Here is an 18,919-nt window from a genome sequence, read left to right on the forward strand (position 1 = left end):
GTCTCCTCCCATCGCTGCCAATGACAGCTGTGGAAAGCTCTGGGCCAGCTTAGGCTTTGCTCCACGGAGTTCACAGTCATTGAACATCTGCCGGGATGGTGCTGATTAAATAGGACTCCCTCTTGAATTTGAGTTGTACATAAAGAATAAGTGTTTAGTGTATCTGGAGCATTTGTTTCTTTTATGCTAAAGTAAGTATCCATTGTCTGAAAGTCAAATATAACTGGGTATTACGTTTCGATTTTTTGTTGTTTTTTCGAAACATGGTTTCTCTTTAAAGCTTTGGCTGTCCTGAAACTCTCTCTGTAGACAAGGCATGCTGTGTCAAACAACCCTGCCTCCAGGCACTGCCATCTACAAGGAGTAATCCGACAGAATACTAATGACTTCATCCATTCCTCCCTTGGTTTCTAATCTGAGCAAGTGCTCAAGAAGGCTATATGAGGGCTAGACATACTAATTAGACCAGGATCATCTCTTCCCACACCTCGAAGGCTCTTACCTATGATGTAAGGCAAGAAGTGACACTGTCCAGCATCTGTGGTTAGAAAACAATGCCCCACATGATGACCTTGAAAGACGAATATGATTTTAATATATAAGTGAAGGGTGTGAAAAGAATGCCTTCTTTGGTTGAACTTTTAACTGTTTAGTTTGACAAAGAAATATGGTAGAAGGACAGAGTTAGAAATTTGTTAAATTTTAGTTTCTTTTTTCTTTCAATTCTGGGATGGAACCCCAGAGCTTTGCATAGTCTAGGTAAGTACACCACTGAGCTATACCTCAGCTAGAAAAAAAAAATCTTTACGATCTTGGCTTGTATACAGAACTACAACTCATTCAGTGCAAATGGGGAGCCATTGAAGGTGGTTTCTTGCACACAGGTGAGGTGGGTGAGGCAGAGGGAAAGACTCACTGATTCTCAGTTTACAGACTGTCTTCTTGGAATTCACTGAAGGAGAACAGAGAGAGTTGCAGCACCTCCAGTTTTCCAAGTATAACTTAGCTAATGTAAGAACTGGAATCAGAAGTACACTCGCCAAATCCTCAGAATGCAGTTTCTAGAAAGCACTGTTTACCAAAGCCACTCTAAATTTATAATGCAGCCGGATTTCCTCACTCAACCTCAGGAAACTCAACTTGAAATTTTGTGTTTTTGTCCAACAAAATTTGCACAAATGTGACTTTAAAGAAATCTGAAGGAGATGTGTTTTTCTATTAGGAATGTAAAGTTATTATATCGGAGCCAACATGGCTAAAGCAGCTAATTTTGAAAACACAAACTGTGTCATGACTACCCTGAACCTTTTTTTTATCATTTAAAAATCATTTTTCAGCCAGGAGGTGGCGGTGCAAGTCTTTAATCCCAGCACTCGGGAGGCAGAGGCAGGTGGATCTCTGTGAGTTCCAGGCCAGCCTGGTCTACAGAGTGAATTCCAGGACAGCCAAGGATACATAAAGAAACCCTGTCTGAACTCTGAAGATCCCCCATGGAGGGCCTCACCCTCCCTGGGGAATGGAGTGGGGATTGGGTGAGAGGCTTGGGGGACTGGGTAGTGGGGGAGGAGGGGAGGGAGAGGGAGCTGGGATTGGCATGTGAAGCAAGCTTGTTTCCAATTTAAATAAAAAAAGAAACCCTGTCTCAAAAAACAAAACAAAACAAAAAAAGAGAGAGAATTCTAGGACATAATGACTTATTTTAGTTGAAGAAATGGCAAAAATTCAATAAGCAGATTAGAATATAAAATAACACATGTCAATTTCACTCTTTCATTATCTTGAGAAATACTTTTTTTTTGTTTTTAACTTGTAAGTGGTTCACATTGAAGGCCACTTTTTAGCTGAGGTATCAAAGAGGCATTAGAATTCAGCAAGACAAACACTGTACTAGGAAGCCTTCTCTTTGTGGCATAGATGGAGATGCTGAAACCTGTGGGAGGGTAAATGTCCTCAAGGTCACATAATGCAGTTCTGCTTGTGAACACAACACTCATTCAATCTATAGTGCGCTTTAGTAACCTTTAGTAAAGACCTGGTGGTGTGAATGGAAATAATTAGAGGTGGACAATATCTTACAAGAAACCTTCCACCTTATCAGTAGCAACACTATGCTCCAGCCAAGGCCAGAGAGCTACCCACTGTCCTAAGGGGAGACAGGAAACAAGGATGCCTTTCGACGGTCTGGGACTGGGACTGGGAACATGGATTAGCGGTTAAGAGAACTTGCAGAGGATCAGAGATAGGATTGGTTCCTAATACCCACATGAGAATCTGGGGTTTCTGATGGCCTATTTTAGCATCCAAAGACACCTCCATATACTTGTGAATACCCTAGCACACATGAATACCACACACATAAAGGCAGGCCTTTAAGAGTGATAATCCATGCCTGGTTCAGATCTATAGTCTCTTCCTTGGATGCAGCTGCTCCTGCCACTGTGCCTTCTCTGCCACAATGGACTGAGATGTCAAACCCCAGGAGCCCAAATCAACTGTTCTTCCCTTAGGTTGTTTCTGTTAGGTATTTGGTCGCCGTAAAAGTGACCAATATACCCAGTTCAATCCACGGGGAACCATGGAACAGATTCCAAGAGATGGGCTCTAAAATGCCTGTCTACTACTCTTTGAAAAATGTCAAGACACCAAAATATAAGGCAAATGAGTAACAGTCACAGGAGACATGGTGACCAGATGTACTGATGTGTCCTGGCTGGGATCCTGCAGCAGATAAGGGCAGTCTGAATAAAGGAGGGGCTTTGGTTGATGATAATGTATCCATAATGGATCATTAACTGTGACAAAAGTGCAAATAATAGGAAAGACTGGCTGTGAGGTATATAAGGGATCTCTGCACTGTCTTGTCAAATTTTCTGTAAATGCCAAAATGTTCTTTCACAAAGATAGGAAATACCATAAAGTAAGTAAAATGCAGGCCACCCCCATGTGTTTACCATAATTGTTCTACTATAAATTAAAAACTCAAGAGTCAGAAATTGAAATTAAAAGCCTAATAAAACCAAGGAACAGTGGAGGGATGATCAGCTGACCCTCCTCTTCACATTTTCCAGATCCAAGGCCAACAAAATCTCTCCAAGCCCCTTCTTCTTTTTTTCCTGTCCCTCTCTATCTGACTGCCTTAGTCCTCCAACATATCTATCGCTAATTTCAGTCAGCCAGTTGCTGACTCTGCCCTTTGATTCAAGGTATAACCTTATTGGCACAATGAAGTAGCAGTACAAACAATTCTTTCATATTTCCCTCTTTTGTCTAAATAAAAAGGAAAGGTTTTCACTCTAACATAGTGAAATTATATACAATAAAAACAATTACCAAGTAAGAAATACATTCACAATATCCTGTCCATTAGTATTTGGCAAATTCAGAGAAAATACTCCATTATCTATCCTATCTTGGTGAGTCCAAACTTTTGCAAGTCACTTTCTGTCACAACCAAGGAAAAGTGTAGCTATAACCATCAAATCTTCAACCCCATCAAAGACCTAAGAAGGATATATTATCTGAGTAAACAGTATGTGTAGAATAAGCAACTTCCAAAACGAAAGAAATGACAGAGGCATCTCATTGTCTGGACAGTTACCCCAAGTTTCCTCTGCAACTTTGGGGCATCTGTCTTCAGCCTACAGGCCTAGAACATCTGACAGACTTTTTGTGAAGCAGGGTTTTTTGAAGGACTGACCTACCTTGTCTTGTCTGGGGGTGAGAGCATCTTTGGGGGACCCTGAGAAAATTGAGGTAATGGTCAAGTCCTGGGAGACCTAGTTGTTGTCCAGTTTTGGTGTGATGGGAAAGTGCAGGGCTGTAACATACTGCCTTCCAGCCAGCCTGGTCCCTGAGCTGTGTCAGTCCCAAATAACACACAAGACACTGTATTAATTATGAAGCTGTTGGTCGTTTGTTTGGTTTCTTATCGGCTAGGTCTGACTTGATTATTAATCCATAGTTACTCATATGTATTTTACAAGAACTTATCTTTGCTAGGACAAACTCCTGCTGTGTCCATTTCTCCCGGGAGTCACATGGCAACCAGCCTCTACACTACATTTTCCAGAATCCTCCTAGAGTCCTAGTCCCACCTATCTTGCTTCCCTATTGGCCAACAGTGCTTTATTGACATATACACAGGACTCTCCCTTGGGACTTATCTGAAGCCCTGGCTACAGTAGTGTATGAAGCTTGACCATCTTAGCTAACCACCTTGAAATTGTCCTGAGCAGTTTGTAGTCCAAAACTGATCTTTTGGTGGTGTTTGTAAGCTTAGTGGCATTACCACAGTCTAGGTGGACTCATCATTATAGGGCCCTATCATCCTTTTGGAGACTTCAAAGGTTACTGTTAGGAATGATACTGTTCACTGCAGAAAACTTAAAAATTTTAAATGTTATGTACAGCAGATCTCAGAAAGGTTAAAGGACCACAATCTATTAAATGCATCTGGGGCACACAAAGTTAGTTCCTAGTTACCTGCATCAGACTCAAACCTGCAATAATGTGCAGGAAACTAGATGAAGCCTATTTCTATAGTTAGTACTCTATATGACCATTAATATCGCCAGAAAATTTAAATATGTATGTATATATTAATCTTATAAGTTTTGAGATAATATTTATACCTTATGAAAAAATTTAAAGAGTCAAAATAAAACCAAAGGATATGAGATTAGTGGCAATAGAATAGTTCCTTCATTTGGTTTTTCTTCTGTCCCATACCAGGTGGCTCTTCTGACATGAGACAGAGATTTTGGATTTTCCTTTAACAAGCATGCTTGGGTTTAGAGAAGGAGAGATTCATGCTCCAACTACAAAGTGAGCTTTAATATTTAATTGAATTGGGATTACAAAAATGACCATTTGCCTTATATGTTTGTAGAGAACAGCAGAAACAAACATCTGGTAAGATTTATGAGATTTTATCCTATTGGAAATGTGCTATACCATTAGGCCAATTTACTCTTTTTCTTGTTACATTTCATCTAGATAATTCTCCCTTCTTCTTCAGATGTCTCATACATCTAGTGGGTTTCAGATCCTTAGCTGGATGTTTTTATTCTCCTAGAAAGACAAAAGCAAAACCCTGCCTCGACCCTAGCTTTGAGTTTTCTCTTTGTGATGTGTTAAATCTAATCAAATGAAAAGCATTTGTTAGTTTTATAAGTTAGTTTAGATTGAATGACCACATTGATGAACTATTACCTTTGCTAATCAAGAGGTCTCTCCTTTATCAACTTTACTGGAATTTACAACTTTTCTTCTGTGGAAACAAAATCAAAACCTCTTCCTCAACATAACACATATCTTGGTTTCCATTTTGAGGTCAACACACCCTTAAAGTATACAGGCTGATTTCATTCAGCAGTTTTTTCTTCTATCCAATGTCTCTTGTCATTCCGTTCTCATTAGCATTTAAAAAATTTAAAGTTAATAAAGCATTGTAGCTGGGCGTTGGTGGCGCACGCCTTTAATCCCAGCACTCGGGAGGCAGAGGCAGGCGAATCTCTGTGAGTTCGAAACCAGCCTGGACTACCAAGCGAGTTCCAGGACAGCCTCCAAAGCCACAGAGAAACCCTGTCTCGAAAAACCAAAAAAAATAAATAAATAAAGTTAATAAAGCATTGTATAATCTATCTCTGGGAGTCTTTGTTCCTCCTTCCTTCCTTCCTTCCTTCCTTCCTTTCTTCCTTCCTTCCTTTCTGAGACAGGGTTTCTCTATGAAACAGACCAGGATGGCCTCGTACTCACAGAGATCCACCTGCCTCTGCCTCCCCAGTACTGGGATTAAAGGTGTGTGCCACCACTGCCTGACTCCCATTTCTGCTTATTAAGCTTATATTTTAGAGTTCAATTTGATCTTTCTATAACTGCTTGCCCTGTAAGATTGTGCGATATACTTGTAATATGTTTTATGTTGTAATATGCAAAAACTGTTTCATTTTTCTGGAGACATATACTGGAGCATTGTCAGTCTTAATTTGCATAGGCATTCCCATAATGGCCATAACTTCTAACAAATGTGTAATTACAGAATCAGCCTTTACAGAACTCAAAGCAGTTGGCCATTGAGACCCTGAATATGTATCTATGGTACGGTGCACATACTTTAATTTTTCAAACTCCAAAAAATGAAACACATCCAAGGAACAGCTAAGGGACAAATACAAAGAACAACGGAGGGATGATCGGCTGGCCCTACTCTCCACATTTTCCAAATCCAAAACTCAATAAAATCTCTCCAAGTCCTTCCTTCTTTCTTCCTATTTCTCTCTATTCAACTTCCTCATTCCCCCAACACATCACTAATTCCACTCAGCCAATTGCTGGCTCTGCTTTTTAATTCAAGATATAATTTATTGGCACAGTGGGGTGGCAGTGCAAACAATTCTCTCACAACAACCCACCCCAAAAAGGGGGTGGGGAAGATGAGCTCTTTCCAGAATACATGAACACATGCAGAACTCAGTCAGCAAAGCTGTTAGAAAACATACGTAGCAGACTTGTAGAAGCACTTTACAGAAGGGGAAATCCAAAGGTCAATAACATGTAATTTCAGGCTGTTCTACCTTGGGAAAAGTGAGTTTGAAGCCCTAAAATGCCACATCATGTTACCAGATTGGCAAAATTAGTGGGTCTGACCATAATGTGTGTAGGCAAAGATTGTGAATCAATTGAAAGTTATGTATGTATGTATGTATGTATGTATGTATTTTGAGACAGTCTCTCACTGTGTAACTCTGCAGCTCTGGAACTCATGAGGTAAACCAGGCTGGCTTCCAACTCAGAGATTCGTCTGCCTCTGCCTCCCAAATACCAAGATTAAAAGCGAGCCTCATCACAACTGGCCTTCTTAGGTTCTTGATAAATCTCTGTCTCCCTCATTCATTCACTTCTTCTTTTTAAATCTGTCAGTATGTGTGTTGTGTGCCTGTTCACTCATGCATGCATGTGTGGAGTTTATGTCCAGTGTGTTCCTCAGTTGCTCACCTTATCTTTTGAGCCAGACTCTTACCTAACCTGGAGTTTTTCATATTGACTAGACAAGCTGTCAACTGAACCCCAGGGGATGTTCTCATCTGTTTCCTCAGTGCTAGGATTACAGTACACGCTGCTGTGCCTGGCTTTTATGTGGATGCTGGGGATGAAATCAGGTCTTTATGCAAGAATTTTACTCCATGGAACTATCTCCCTGTCAACACTTATATCTAACAACAGCAAAATTATGATGGCTCAAAAGCCATTTGGTGTCTCTGACATGTGTATGTGGTTGCTGACCATGCACATAAATTAGCAATTACAAGGTGTGCCAGGAACTCAGTATCCATTGTCACCCCCACCTATTTTTTCTCTCATATCTCAGGCTGGAAAGCTAAGAATTACACTACCCAGACTCCTTTTCACTGGAGGTTTCCAGCTATGGTTTGAATTTCAGTGTTGTGATGCATTTTTTGAGATGTTTTGGGAAGCGAGACAGAAGCCATGCTCTTGCTGTTATGATACTGGTTAACAGGATGAGTCAAAGTTGCAGACACCATTGTCAGGTCCCATTGACAGTCTCACTCAGTACCTGTGGCTCCTCCCAGCACTTTTCTCCTGGCCCCCACCCTAAACCTCTCCAGACCAGGGATTCGACTTCAGCTTTCCTTCCCGCATCTTCTCTTTCCATATAAACCAGCCATCTTGGCTCTCTTGGCCTCTTGGTTTTCATGTGCTCTCTTGGTCCTCTTAGCCCTCTTTTCCCTCTTCTTCTCTCACTTTCTCTCCTCATCTCTCTCCTCTCATGACCCAGTCTATTCTGCTGGCAATGTTCAGTCTGGACTCTTTCCAAATGCCTCTGGCTGTACTCTTCCCTCGTGCCTGTAATAAAACCCTCCTCCTTCAACCACACCTAGGAACGGTCATGTCCTCATTTTCATGCAACCACACCCCCAGCTTCCTAATCTCTGGACTGCAGCTGAATCCCTGTGATTTTGAAACGTCAGACAGTCCCTTAACTGCTGCTCCTCCAGCAACTTCAATTCTCAGCCTGCAATCTTTCTGCTTGAAATGTTTTGGTTCCTGATTCTACCTCAACTAGGCAGAGGGTCATCTCACATGAGTTTTCATGGGTGTTTCATTTAATTGAGCCACTGGATATTGATTCTCATAGTTTCGGAATGGTTCTACACACACACACACACACACACACACACACACACACTGGATGTTGATTCTCATAGTTTCAGAATGGTTCTACACACACGCACACACACACACACACACACACACACACACACACACACTGAATCAATCTAACTATGACAATAGAATATCCACTGTTTTTGAGGATAAGCCAGGCAGATCTGGAAGGGGTACAAGGGATGCTGGGGTTCTAGAGATGTTCTGCACTTTCATATGAATGCTGCTCACATGGGGGATACACATGGCAGAGGCACAAGTTCTTTGCCTAAGATTTACGTGTATTGTGGCTGAGGATGTAACTCAGTGGGAAAAAAGCACTCATCCAGCACCCTCAAAGCCCTAGATTCCATCCCCAGCACAATAAGAAAGAAAGAAGACTCATGCATTTTACCATGTGTAAGTCATACCTATGACTTACTTTTAGTGTTGTGGATTGAACCCAGGGCCTTGCACAAATAACAAGTACTCTAGCACTGAGCTACACCTCAGTCCTATTTTAAAAAATAGGGTGGGTGTTCTCAGTTTTTTCCGTAATAGGATGAGCATATCTAAATTCGCATGTGCACACTCATCATACAATAGTGTGTGTTTGCAATGTACTCTCAATGCTGACTAATAACTCAGAGCAGAACCTTTGGAAACTAAGCTAAAATGTATGTTCTATCTGAAGAGGTAAGAAAGAACAAAGGAGAGGGTCTGGAGGGATGGCTCAGGGGTTAAGAGCACTGGCTGCTCTTCCAGAGGATCTGAGTTCAATTCCCAGCACCCACATGGCAGCTCATATCTGTCTGTAACTCCAGTTCCAGGGGCCTGACACCCACGATAAAAACACCAATGTACATAAAATAAAATATATAAAAAGAGAATAAAGGTAAAGCATTAAAAAAAGAAAGAACAAAGGATCGAATGGGTGAGTGTTTCTGTTAGTATGTCAAATAGGAACGAGAGGAAATCAGCCTGATAGTCAAGTACCTCAGCTTGAAGCTGAGCATGAAGAAAAGAGGTTTATATAGCATACAATTTTAGAAGCTACAAGTCCAGGATGGAAGAGAAGAGCCCCACCATCCAGCCTCTGCTGAAAGCTTTATGAGGGTGGCTTCACAGAAGTAAGAGAACATGCAAAAGAAGTCACATGGTGAGAAGGAAAATCAGTGATTCACAAGCCAGGCTGTTTACTTGTTTGTTTTGTGAAGGGTCCAGAAATATAGAAATATAAAACTATAAGCCAGTCTGACGGTTGGTGAACCAGCATAGGACCAAACCAGGTCCTCTGAATGTGGGTGTCAGTTGGGAGGCCTGGGCACTCTATGGGGCCTCTGGCAGTGGATCAAGTATTTATCCCTAGTGCATGAATGGGCTTTGGGAGCCCATTCCCCATGGAGGGATGCTTTCTCAGCCTAGACACCAGGGGGAGGGCCTAGGTCCTGCCCCAAATGATGTAACAGACTTTAATGATCCCCCATAGGAGGCCTCACCCTCTCTGGGGAGTGGATGGGGGTGGGATGGGGGGTTGGTAGGAAGAATGGGAGAATGGGAGGGAGAGGCAACTGGGATTGGTATGTAAAATAAGGTGGTTTTTAATTTAAATAAAACTTTATAAAAAATTACAAGCCCATACACATTTAAAATAAATAAAGCTGGCAGCCACTGTTAACCTTTTACAACCTTTTCTGCCTTAAGAGCAGACATCGTGGCAGCTGCTGTGTACTGAGGTAAACTTAACAGTTGCCTCCCACCTCCCAGCTTCCCAGCTAGGCAGGTACCGAGGACAAAGTTTAGCTTCTAACCATTGCCTCTATGGGACCCTCTGAATTACACTCCCTTAATTTTTAACTGTCCTCCTTAGGTGACTCTACTCTCTGCCTTGCATTCTTTCCGGGACAGTGAAATGCAGCTTATCAGCCACAGGCCTTTGCAAACATCTTAAGCTAACATCCTAACATCCTGTAGGCAAAAGTTGTAACACTTAAAATGTACTTTAAGCCGGGCGTTGGTGGTGCATGCCTTTAATCCCAGCACTCGGGAGGCAGAGGCAGGTGGGTCTCTGTGAGTTTGAGACCAGCCTGGTCTACAAGAGCAAGTTCCAGGACAGCCTCCAAAGCCACAAAGAAACCCTGCCTTGAAAAAAAAACAACAAAAACAAAAACAAACAAGCAAAATGTACTTCAAGCCTGACCTCAAGGTTGTAAAAACTCTTTGACCACACCTGGTACTTAACTTTGCTATAAGAAGAGGCCCCAAGAGGCTGGAGAGATGGCTCAGAGGTTAAAAGCACTGCATGCTCTTTCAGAGGTCTTGAGTTCAATTCCCAGCAACCACATGGTGGCTCACAACCATCTATAATGAGGTCTGATGCCTTCTCCTGGGGTACAAGCACGTACACAGATAAAAAACAAAAACAAAAAAACTTTGCATAATAAATAAATAATTTTAAAAATGTTAAAAAAAAAGAGGCCCCAAAGCAGCCCCCACTGCCAGAGTTTCAGAACTGATCTCTGGCTGTGGTCCCAGTTAACTGGTAAGTTTTTTCTGCACCATGGTGATTTTTTTGAATAAAGTTTACTTCTGTTTCAGACTTTGGTGGTCTGTTCCCCCTTTTTTGTGCTCCCAGACCCAATATTTCATTGTTTTTGTTCTGTTTGATGCAGGCTCTAATACAGTTGGGGCTGGTGCCTTAACTGGATGTGTACTGAAGGATGGTCTTGATCGTCTCGTCTTCATCCCGGAAGTGCTGAGATTACAGATTTGTGCCACAGCACCTAGCTATAAAACCCAGGGCTTCCCCCATACTAGAAAAGTGTGCCACTACTGAGCTATATCCCTAGCTCCGGGGCCAGGTTTGCTCCTGCAGGAACTCACCAGATTCCCAAGAGGCATACCTGTTGCTTTCAGGAGCTCATTACCTATCCCTTAACTACTTTGACTTCCATTTCTCTCTCCCTTGAACAGTCTGATTTCCCTTCCTTCCAGGTCTCCTGGAAGCCTGTAGCTGTCTGCCAGCCTCCTACAATGGGCTGCTGATTAACAATGCGGAAATACTGCTGCCCCCGCATGGGCTCTCAGATGCACTTTGCCTTATCGCCCTGTTCATGACTTCCTCGCTTTCTCCCCGATTTTTGCAGTTATTTAAAGCTCCCAGCAAATGTCTTTCGGCTCCTATTTCCCTCTTTCAATTAATCAGTTAATGGTTTAATATTGAGACAGGGTCTCAGTCTATACTTGCTGTAACAGCCAAAGCTGGCCTTGAATTTGTAAGCAATCCTCCTGTCTCAACTTCCTGATTGCTGAACGGCAGGATCTGCCACACCCAGTCTTCTTGTCTTGGGAGAACATACACTTAGCTCCAGCTAGCTGCTGTATATCTGCACTGCTGGCCAGAACATACACTTAGCTACAGCTAGCTGCTGTATATCTGCACTGCTGGCCAAAAGGGGAAAGCCTCTGCCAGGCATGTTCATCCTGTGGCCCATGAGCCCCATGTGCTCCAGGACAATTATGAATGCAACCCGACACAAAATTGTAAACTCACCTAAAATGAGACTTGGGAGGGGGTGGTGGTAGAAATTTCTTTTCCTATAGCTTGATTGTGCGGCTCTGGAACATGATGTGTAGATGATAGTGTCACCTCTCAATGTGAAAAGGTTGGACACACTTGAGGGACTCACTAAGGAGTGTGAATTGTTCATTACCAACCCATCCGCAGCGCCAGGAAACCTGTGGTCTCTCTGCCTATCATCTCTATGATTATGACAATGTATTGGAAAAAAAGCTTGTCTGATCTCCACACACTCGCCCTCACCCTCACAGGAGGACCACACCACGAACCCTGCATCCGAGCTTGTGGGGGAACCTTACACTAGCTACTCCTGGACATCAGGGAGGGGGAAGAGGAAACGTGGAGCTTGTCATGTGTTGTCCTAGTTCACATGCCCCCTGCACAAACCTCGGGTTGCAGTGAGAACTAAGAGAGGTGCCAGGAAAGGGGCGCGATGGGAGGGGTGTGTGTGCTTCCGCGGGATGCATGCAAGCCTTCACAGGGGCCAGGAAAGGGCACCAGATCCCCTAGGGTGGAAGTTACAGGCAATTCTGAGTGGCTTGACCTGAGTGTTGAGAATTGAACTCTCTTCCTCTGCAAGAGTAGTATGTATTCATTAATATACTTATCATGAGCAATCAACCAATATTCACACATTAACAAAAGTCCATACTTTACTTAAATAATTTCTGTTTCTGCCTAATGCCAACTGGAATCCAACTGGCAGGCTTTGATGATGCTGTATCTTGCTTTTGGTTTGCTTGTTTTTGAGACAGGGTCTTGCTATGTAGTCTAGGCTGGCGCCAGACCAACTGCAGTATTTTTTAAAAATAATATTTATTTTTATTTTATTTTTGTGTATGTCTGTATGCCATGTGTGTTAAAAAGCCATCATGAGCCACCCGACCTGGATCCTGGGAACTGAACTGGGATCCTTTGGAAGATCGACAAGTGCTCTTAACCGCGGAGCTCTCTCTCCAACCTCCAGCTTGAGTTTTGCTTCATTCCCTTCCATGTTCTGCTTCTGAGCTTGCCCCCGCTTGGAGAAACATGAGAGCATGCCTGCTTCTTGTCCATAGGCAAGTATAGCACCAGTAGGTAAATCTCAACCCTACAAGCCTCGGTATCTCCCACAACCAACACATTCTTTTCTTCTGAATTTCATGTTAAATGTACACATATCAAATTTGACCAAACTGAAATGGCCTACATATGCTTGACTTGGTCAGACATAATTTCATTGCAAGTGACTCATTTGTTCACTGTAAGGTATTAATAAAAAGGGGACTCTGCACAGGCGGGATCCAGCGGTATCTAGCACGTGTGTTTGTAAAGACTTTACAAGATATAGATGCGGCACATCCAACTGCCTGTGTGACCTTGGACATGTTACCCTTCAGTGTTCAATTTTCTCATCTATAAAACAGAGCAGAGAGCTGGGTGGTGGTGGCGCACACCTATAATCCCAGCACTTGGAAGGCAAAGGTAGGTGGATCTCTGTGAGTTTGAGGCCAGCCTGGTCTACAGAGTGAGTTCCAGGACAGGCTCCAAAACAATACAGTGAAACCCTGTCTTGAAAAACAAACAAACATGAGGGTTGAATGAGTTAATATGGGTAAAATGCTTAAAGTAGTATTTATCCACTGAGCACTTGTTCTTACCTACAGTGGTGATCACCATTATGAAGGCACATGTAGACAGAAGTTTCTGTCCCTCCTGGTCCAGCAGCCATTTAGTTCCAAATAAACACACAGAAGCTTATAGTAATTATAACTGTTTGGTCTATTGCTCAGGCTTCTTATTAGTTGGGTCTTTATTATTAACCCATTTCTAATCATCTGCGTGTTTCTACGTAGTCTTGGCTTACCAGTGATGCTCAGGTCTCTTGCTTCCTCAGCAGCTACATGGCATCTCCCCGTCTCTGCCTACTACCTCTCTCTATCCCTGTTTGGATTTCCCACCTGGCTAAACCCTTCCTGTCCATTGGCTGAAAGAGCTTTATTCATCAACCAATAAGAGACGCATATATTCAAAGGATACAAAAGGACAACTTTTTAAAAATCTTGTTTATTTACTGTGTGTGTGCGCACATGCCATGTGGAATCAGAGGACCACGTTTTGAGAGTCACTTCTCTCTTTCCCTTTTTTGGGGGACGGGTTCGAGACAGAGTTTCCCTGAGTAGCTTTGGAGGCTGTACTGGAACTAGCTCTTGTAGACCAGCTTGGTCTCGAACTCCCAGAGAGATCCGCCTGCCTCTGCCTCCTGAGTGCTGGGATTAAAGGCATGCAGAACCACCTCTGGCACAGGATCTCTCTTGTTATTTCTACTGCTAGGTGGGACATTCGAGCTTCCAGCTGATTGTTTTGTCTTTGCCTCCCAGGGCCAGGACTGCAGACGTGAGCCACCATATCTAGCTTTTTTTCTTGGACTCTGGGAATGGAACACAGATAGTCAAAATTGCATGGGAAGCATTTTTACCCATGGAGCCATCTCACTGACCCATAGAGTTGAAAGTACATCAAGAAAAGAACAAACAGGCAAGAAGGTGATATTTCATCCTCTTTCAAAGCTATGGGGGGGTCTCTCTCATGAGAGCCTATGAGTTGTGCTATAGGTCAGTATGGCTGAGTTTCACTTGTACTGTTATGTGTTTTTAAATGGCACTGGCAGGATCACACTCAGGGTCTCACACATACTAGGTAAGTACTCTATCACTAATCTATATCCCAGCTAATATGTCTTTTGGGGGGAAAATAATCTACCACAGAGGGATTGTGCACAGATAAATAGATAATGGTTAATAATAAATGTAATTATTATTTTCCTTTAAAATTTTCATAATCTAATGTAACAATATAAAATGTAATAATACTCAATACTATTTTTATAAATTTTATTTAAATTAGAAACATATCAATCCCAGTTCCCTCTCCCTCTCATTCTCCCATGCTCCCCACTGGCCCCCCCATCCCATCCCCCATTTACTCCTCAGAGAGGGTGAGGCCTTCCATGAGGGATCGTCAAAATCTGTGAAGTCATTTGGGGCAGAGCCTCGGCCCTCCTATGTGTATCTAGCCTAAGAGGGTATGCCTCCATGAGCTTCTAAAGTTCATTCATGCACTAGGGATACATCCTGGTTCCACTGCTAGACGCCCCATAGACTGCCGAGTGTTCCTAGCTGACAACCACATTCAGGGGGCCTGGTTTGATCCTATGTTGGTTCCCCAGCTGTCAGACTGGGGTCTACGAGTTTCCACTTGCTCAGGTCAGCTGTTTCTGTGGGTTTTCCCAGCATGATCTTGACCCCTTTGCTCGTCATTCCTCCCTCTCTGAATCTGGATTCCAGGAGTTCAGCTCAGTGCTTGGCTGTGGATGTCTGCTTCTGCTTCCATCAGCTACTGGATGAAGGCTCTAGGATGGCATTTAAGGTAGTCATCATTCTCATTATAGGGGAAGAACATTTAAGGTAGCCTCTCCACTATTGCTTAGGTTCCTAGTTGGGGTCATCCTTGTGGATCTCTATACAATTCCCTAGTGCCAGATTTCTCTTTAAACCTATGATGGCTCCCTCTATTGATGTGTCTCTTTTCTTGACCTCCTCTGTTTACATTCCCACTCAATCTTCCTGATCCCTCATGTTCTCCTCCCCACCACTTCCCTCCTCTTTCTCCTACCTCCCTCCCCCTCCCCCATGCTCCCCATTTTTTTCAGGGGCCCTTGTCCCTTTCTGCTTCACTGTGGGACCGTGTATGTCTCTCTTACAGTCTTCCTTGTTTCCTAGCTTCTCTGGAGGTGTGAATTGTAGGCTGGTAATCCTTTTCTCTATGTTTAATATCCATATATGAGTGGGTATATACCATGTTGGTCTTTTAGTGACTGGGTTACCTCACTTAGGATGGTTTCTTCTAGTTCCATCCATTTGTCTGCAAAATTCAGGATTTCATTGTTTTTTTTCCATTGAGTAGTATAGTACATTGTCTGTATCTATTCTTTGGTTGAGGGGCATCAAGGTTGCTTCCAGGTTCTGGCTATTACAAATAATGCTGCTATGAACATAGCTGAACATATGTCCTTGTTGTATGAATGTGCATCCTTTGGGTATATGCCTAAGAATGGAATTGCTGGATCTTGAGGTAGACTGGTTCCCATTTTCCAGAGTAACTTCCATACTGATTTCCAAAGTGACTGTACAAGTTTGCACTCCCACCAGCAATGAAGAAGCGTTCCTCTTTCTCCACATCTTCTCCAGCATAAACTGTTGGTGTTTTTGATTTTAGCCATTCTGACAGGTGTAAGATGATATCTCAGAATTGTTTTTATTTGTATTTCCCTGATGGCTAAGGATGTTGAGAATTTTCTTAAGTGTCTTTCAGCCATTTTAGATTCATCTATTGAGAATTCTCTGTTTAGTTCTGTACCCCAATTTTTAGTTGAATTATTAGGTATTTTTGGTGACTAGCTTCTTGAGTTCTTTGTATATTTTGGAAATCAGCCCTCTGTCAGATGTGGGGTTGGTGAAGATCTTTTCCCATTCTATGGGCTACCGTGTTGTCTTGTTGACTGTGTCCTTTGCCTTACAGAATCTTCTCAGTTTCAGGAGGTCCCATTTATTTATTGTCAGTCTCAGTGTCTGTGCTACTGGCGTTATGTTCAGGAAGCTGTCTCATGTGCCAGATAGTTCAAGGGTACCTCTCACTTTCTCTTCTAAGAGGTTCAGTGTGGCTGGATTTATGTTGAGGTCTTTGATCCATTTGGACTTAAGTTTTGTGCATGGCAATAGATATGAATCTATCTGTAATCTTCTACATGTCCGCATCCAGTTATACCAGCACCATTTGTTGAAGATGCTTTCTTTTTTCCATTGTATAGTTTTAGCTTCTTTGTTAAAGATCAGGTGTTCATAGGTGTGTGGGTTAATATTGGGGTCTTCAATTTTATTCCATTGGTCTACCTGTCTGTTTTGTGCCAATACCAAACTTTTCATTACTGTAGCTCTCTAGTAGAGCTTGAAGTCATGGATGGTGATGCCTCCTGAAGTTTCTTTATTGTGCAGGGTCGTTTTGGCTATCCTGGGTCTTTGTTTTTCCATATAAAGTTGAGTATTGTCCTTTCAATATCTGTGAAGAATTGTGCTGGGATTTTGCTAGGGATTGTATTGAATATGTAGATTGCTTTTAGTAAGATTGCCATTTTTACTATGTTGATCCTACCTATCCAAGAGCATGGGAGAGCTTTACATTTTCTGGTATCTTCTTTAATGACTCAAAGTCTTTCACCTGTTTGGTTAGCGTTACCCCAAGATATTTCATGCTGTTTTCATGTTGTTTGTGGCTATTGTAAAGGGTGATGTTTCTCTGATTTCTTTCTCAGCCCCTTTATTGTCTATATATAGTAGGGCTACTAATTTTTTTTAGTTAATCTTGTATCCTGCCACTTTGCTGAAGGTGTTTATCAGCTGTAGGAGTTCCCTGGTAGTATTCTTCGGATTACTTATGTAAACTATCATATCATCTGCAAATAGTGAAAGTTTGACCTCTTCCTTTCCAATTTGTATCCCCTTGATCTCCTTTTGTTGTCTTATTGCTCTAGCTAGAACTTCAAGTACAATATTGAAGAGACATGGAGAGAGTAAACAACCTTGTCTTGTTCCTGATTTTAGAGGAATCACATTGAGTTTCTCACCATTTAGTTTGATGTTGGCTGTTGGTTTGCTGTATATTGCCTTTATTATGTTTAGGTATGTTCCTGTTATCCCGGGTCTCTCCAAGACCTTTATCATTAAGGGGAGTTGAATTTTGTCGAAGGATTTTTCAGCATCTAGTGAGATGATCATGTGATTTTTGTTTCTCAGCTTGTTTATATGGCGGATTACATTGATGGATTTTCGAATGTTGAACCATCCCTGCATCCCTGGGATGAAGCCTACTTGATCATAGTGTATGATTTTCTGATGTGTTCTTGGATTCGATTTGCCAGTATTTTATTGAGTATTTTTGCACCAATGTTCATGAGGGAGATTGGTCTATAGTTCTCTATCTTAATTGTGTCTTTGTGTGGCTTGGGTACCAAAGTAATTGTAGCCTCATAAAAAGAGTTTGGCAGTGATCCTTCTGTTTCTATTGTGTGGAACAATTTGAGGAGTATTGGTATTATCTGTTCTTTGAATTTCTGGTAGAATTCTGCACTGAAACCATCTGGCCCTGGGTGTTTTTTAGTTGGGAGACTTTTGATGACTGCTTTTATTTCATTAGGGGTTATAGGTCTATTTAAATCTAATTCTCCTAGTGTATCTTCAACACCTGAGATTCTCTCTTCCATCTCTTGTATTCTGTTGGTTATGCTTGCATCTGTTGTTCCTGATCGTTTACCCAGCTTTTCTATTTCCAGCATTCCCTCAGTTTGTGTTTTCTTTATTGTCTCTATTTCAGTTTTCAGATCTTGAACTGTTTGAATCGTTTTCTTCATCTGTTGTGATTGTTTTTTCTTGGTTTTCCTTGCTTTCTTTAAGAGATTTGTTGATTTCTTGCATTTTGGTTTGTTTTTTTCTTCCATTTCTTTAAGGGATTTTCTCATATCCTTTTTGAGGGCCTCTATCATTTTCATGAAGTTGTTTTTAAGATCATTCTCTTCTGTTTCATCTGCGTTGGAATGTTCAGGTCTTGCTGGTGTAGAGTCCCTAGACTCTGGTGGTGGCATGTAAGTCTTTTTGTTGTTGGATGTATTTTTATACTGTTGTCTTCCCATCTCTTGTTCCAGTGGGTATTGGTGGGGTCTCTCCCTCTCCTGGAGGGTATGGGCTCAAGGCTCTATCCTCTGCTCTTCCAGATGGTGGAGGGGCAAGACAGGAATGGCAGCCGATGATGCTCGCTGCTTTGTTCTGCCTCCAGGTCCCTCTGGGGGATTCTGTGGCAGGAAGGGTCTGGCAGCCACAGGTCAGGGGACTTGAAGAGGGAGAGGTGGGCTGGAGGAGCCCCTGGCACTCATCCCTCTACCAGAGGGTGGAGGGGCAAGACAGGATACTCAATACTGTTTTACTCAACACTATAGTTATAAACATTTCATGGCTTTCTTCTGAGACTTCATTTAAGGAAGGACTAAACCTTTTTTTCTTCGTTTTTGTAGTGCTGGAGATAGAACTCAGTGCCTCATGCATCCTAGATAATTGCTCTACCACTGAGCTATATTTCCAGTCA

The sequence above is a fragment of the Mesocricetus auratus genome, unplaced genomic scaffold, assembly GCF_017639785.1.
Source record: "Mesocricetus auratus isolate SY011 unplaced genomic scaffold, BCM_Maur_2.0 Super-Scaffold_100033, whole genome shotgun sequence".
Taxonomy (NCBI): Eukaryota; Metazoa; Chordata; class Mammalia; order Rodentia; family Cricetidae; genus Mesocricetus; species Mesocricetus auratus.